Source organism: Cynoglossus semilaevis, chromosome 15, assembly GCF_000523025.1.
Source record: "Cynoglossus semilaevis isolate Cse_v1.0 chromosome 15, Cse_v1.0, whole genome shotgun sequence".
Classification (NCBI taxonomy): Eukaryota; Metazoa; Chordata; class Actinopteri; order Pleuronectiformes; family Cynoglossidae; genus Cynoglossus; species Cynoglossus semilaevis.
Genome location: NC_024321.1, coordinates 13,539,667 through 13,544,262, shown reverse-complemented (window position 1 = coordinate 13,544,262; position 4,596 = coordinate 13,539,667). Strand labels below are relative to the sequence as shown.

Sequence of the window (4,596 nt, the reverse complement as noted above, 5' to 3'; positions counted from 1 at the left end):
CCTCCGCTTCCTACTCCACCACTTTACCCAAACAGTCCACATGGACAGACTTTTTTCATATAGTTTGTGGTCTTCTCTCTGGAGCAGAAGCTTTATGTGGTGAGATCTCTATCATCTCACTCCTCCTCCTTTTCTCTTTCATCGTGCTCTCCCTCAGTCCTGTAAATGGTCAGATAATGGACACTAATTCCATCAGCCTGTCCTCGCTGCACTAATGCATCCCACTTCCTGTCTGTGATGGACAGATAGACAGATGCAGGGAGGAGAGAAACCAAACTGAGAGAAGGAAGTGAAAAGGAGGAATAGGAAGGGCTTGTGGGATTTGATTGTGTATGTGGTTGTAGTAAGAGGGGTTGGTGGGGGGGGTAGGGCGAAATGTAGGCAATGTGATGAGGAGTGAGAGAGTGAGAGATTTGATGTACATATGGAGGGAGGGAGAGAGAGAGAGCTGCAGCCTGACACTGATGGTTTCAGGATAACAAGCTGATTTATGAAGAGTATGTGATGGGAGGGGTGGAGGGTTTGCACTCATCTCCCCAGATAAAACCACATGCAAACAGACTGTATTTGGCTACATGCACACATGCACAGGCACACACACACACATACACACCTCTAGTCTCTCTATCGTCTGATTGCATCAGTCAGAGAGATCGCTGCACAACACAAACATCACTGAGAGTTTTTTTTTTTTTTTTTCCTCTCATGTCTTAGCTCTTAATCGCGTCATGGTTCTGACTCCAGATAAAAACATTTGGCTGTTCTGATGCTGCACTCACATGTCCTGTTAACTCATGTCACATGTGTTTGGATGAGATGAGATCTCAACACAGTGTTGAGATGAGATCTCAACACAGAGAATTCAGGCCAAGTTACATTAAAATGTCATGGCTTCATCAGCATTTATGGCACATTATGACCAGCCTGTGGGCAGAGATGGATTGAGCCTTAAAAAGAGCAGCCTATCCAGCACAATAGCAGTGGTTGTTTACTACCAGGGCAGATCATGATAGAAAATGTCAAGTTGAAAAGTTAGATTACAGTCTGAACCACTAGTTCCACGTGTCTCTTCTCTATAAGTACAAAGATTCATTTGCAAAATGGCTAAAGTTGCTAGCCAACTTTGGGGAGTTAGTGGCCAGGAAGCTACCCACAGGTCAGGAGTTTGGTAACCCTGCTCTTGCTCGTTTGGCTCTAATTGTGTACGTTATTTTGATATTGTGTTTTTTTGTAGATCTTAGGGGATGTAAGGGAAACTGTCCTGCTGATGACACTGTTCCAAAATACATCAACTACTTTATAGGTGATGCTCTTTAAGAGGACCGACCATGAATAAAAATGCATAGAATAATAATCCTTATCACATTAAAAATGATGAGGATGACATCTGAGTGTTACTTCAAATGTCTCCCTCTCTCTAAATGCCAACCTCATCGACAGAAAGACATGGCATCTATCGTCGAGGCTTTTTTTACGTTCAGCAAAATGTCAGGAGTCATAAAAGTCCTGCTCTTTTTCTCAGAAACACTCAGACATGATGGCAGAACGATGAGGGTAAAAAAAAAGTACAATTTGTAAGTGATGCAGAGGCAACAGCGTTTTACAGTAGAGAAGGATTTGTGTGAACACAGGCTCTCATGTCACCAGCATCTAACTTTAGATCTGGATTATGTCCAGATTATAGGACTCTGTGGATAATCCACCAGGTGGATGATGATGAGTTGACTCTCTGAGCAGTCAAGCTGCTACTTTCATGCTACAAGTTTTTTGTTTTTTTGTTTTGATAAGGAGAACATGAATGAGAATGCTATTCTGAAAATTTAAAAAAACTTCCCCAAGCTGTGTCTGGTGGGAAAAATCATAAAGACCAAAATATTATGTTGAGATCTCCAGCAAAAAAATAGAATGACTTTTGATTTTGTTTTGTTTTGTTTTGTTTTTTTTACATTTCAAATTAATGCGTTTTCATTTCTGAGTCTTTAAGTGCTTTTTCATATTCATGTCGCGTCCTCGGTCAGTGATGTGTCACTGCTGAAGGTAAACAAACTTGAATAAAATGGTGAAACCACTTGAGTTTGTCTGCGGCCGTTCAGTTTGTCCCCGGAGCTCCTCATCACTCTGTCTGTAGCACTTGAGATCTGCTTGACCAACAATCAGTCACAAGGTTGAATGATCGATAACAGTCTGCAGTGGAGTAGAAAAAAAAAAAAAAGGAAGCAGCTAAAGCGTCCACTAAAGAGCTGGACGACAGGGCTGACGCAATACCGAACTTAGAAAAATAACTCATTAAAAAGGACATGTGCTGCTGATGTGCTGCTTCATTAATGTTTGGCTGCGTGAGCTAACGCTGTGGTGACCGAGAAACTAATATAACATCTATCTATCTATCCATTCATCCATCCATCCATCCATATATACCGTAAATACATACATAAATACATATGCGTGCGAGTCAGTAATCTTCTCTCTCCGAAGTAGGGGTTTTAAAATCTGAACGAAGGAGTAAAGTGTATCTGTGGTTGTGTGTTAATCCTCAGAGGACCAGCTGTAATCTGTTGACCTCTCTGTTGGTGCACTCGGGCACACACACTCAGACACACAAACACACTCAGGCAGACACACACAGGACTTTCCCGTTGAAGATACCCACAGCTAAAACATCTTTGACCATCAAAGTGGAAGATTGTACAACGCTACTGTTCACTCACAGTACACACACAAAACATAACCCTGACCTCAATTCAGTGTGTATGAGAAGATATAGCCACTTACACACTCCCCTGCTCACTATCAGCACCTCTCACACACACAGACTTACACACATGTACACACTGGGTGGCAGTAGCCTGCAGGCGTTCGGGCAGCTGTGAATAATTGTGTTTACAGACGACACACGTGCGACCTGTGGGTTTGAGAGAGAAACAGTTGGTCGTGTTGGCCTCATAAGAGGAGACTGGGATGACATTTAAACCCAGCCTCTCTCTCTGCTCTGTATTTTTATTCATATGTCAACGACTTTATTTTCATCGTTTTAATTGGCATAAGTGGTGTTAAGAGCCAAAGCTGAAACAATAAGCTGTGACATACATTAAAGAAAGAAAGAAAAAAAAAAAAGAAAGTGTGTGTGTCTAAAACTAATTTGCTGTGAAAGTACAGAAATAGAGAACCTTATTTTTACCAAAGGGATAATTAGCTGTAAAAGTGACACAATAAATGCCAACAGCTGCTGTGTCATGATGTAATCTCAGTGCTGTGAGTGTACAATGTAGAGAAAATGACCAATGATAAACAGCCATCTGACTGCTAATGTATAATACACTGAATTAGTTTGTTTTTGAGAGACATTTCATGACATTTAATTTGGACAGATGTTTTTCGTTCTAGCCATGGGTGCCTTTTTTTATTTATAATTTACAAAGTAATTCACTTAGCTGAATACGTACTTCAGCCTTTATGGAACAACAACGGCGTTGCATATTAGCATATGATTTTGTTTCATGCCTGACTGAGTTGATACATATAGGAAGTCAAGCAGTAAATGTGACTCAGTGTAATCTGGGAACAAAGAAAAGTGTTTATTCTACAGCTGACTGCCTATGCTAAGGCTTAGCAGCTAAGACAACTATCGTCAATGTGCAACAACAAGAGTTGTGAGTTGAGTTAGTTTGAGTTGTTCCATGGTATGATGTTTAAATGAATGTGAGCTACTTATCAATGTGCTATTAAGTGTCATATAAACAAAATTTAAAAAAATACATTGCAACAATTTTGAAAGTGTGTTTTTAGATTTGAATTTGTTTTATTAGGCTATTCATGTACCAAATAATTGATGTTCTGAATACCAGAAACATTATTAACATTGCTATGGTTACTACAACGCTTACTTGATGCTAATGATATGCTAACAAGAGGTAAAATTAACTTCTTGTCTCGAAGTAGTTTGGCATTTGTGGCATTAGAAAAAGGGAAGTGGTAAGGTATTAGCTACAGGTGGACAGCTTTTTTTATATACAAATGAAATGTATTGGCCATGAACAAATTCAGTATTTTTATAACTACACTTGTAATACTGAAAATCTGGTGAAAATCACACAACATTTACACGAAAAGCATGCATTTGATAGTGAATTTTTATGCACATGTTGACGAAGCACTATTTGCATCTTCCGCAGTCTTTCACATCTGCTAACGGGCTGCAGTTAAATGGCTAAGACAGCAGTTCCTGCAGCCTGTTAGCATAAGGAATAAGTTTCATGCAGCTTCCTGCACATGATGAACAGCGGCAGACATATAATATAGCATATCAGCACACTTACATAATGACTGGCTGACAAAATGCTAACAGCTGCAGACAGCGGCAAAGTATTGAGTTAGCGTATTCTCAGCTAGCCTCCCTCTGTGGCTCTATAAGTGGAGCTGATGGAAGGTTGGACTCAATATGATTTACATAATTGGGATGTTAATTCGTTAAGCTGTGGGAGTTGATTATGTTGCATATTGATTGTGTTGTGCCGCTGTGAGGTCGCACACCTCTTTAACAAAGGTGTACACAGCGCAGGGAATTGTGGGAATCTGATTAAAAATACGAGGTTAACA

General features: G+C 40.1%; 1 protein-coding gene across 1 annotated transcript in view; it reads right to left on the bottom strand.

Moving 5' to 3' along the window:
• LOC103391084 (protocadherin-1) overlaps nucleotides 1-4,596 on the bottom strand; it is a 120,081-nt gene that overhangs the window by 33,356 nt on the left and 82,129 nt on the right. The window lies entirely within an intron of this gene.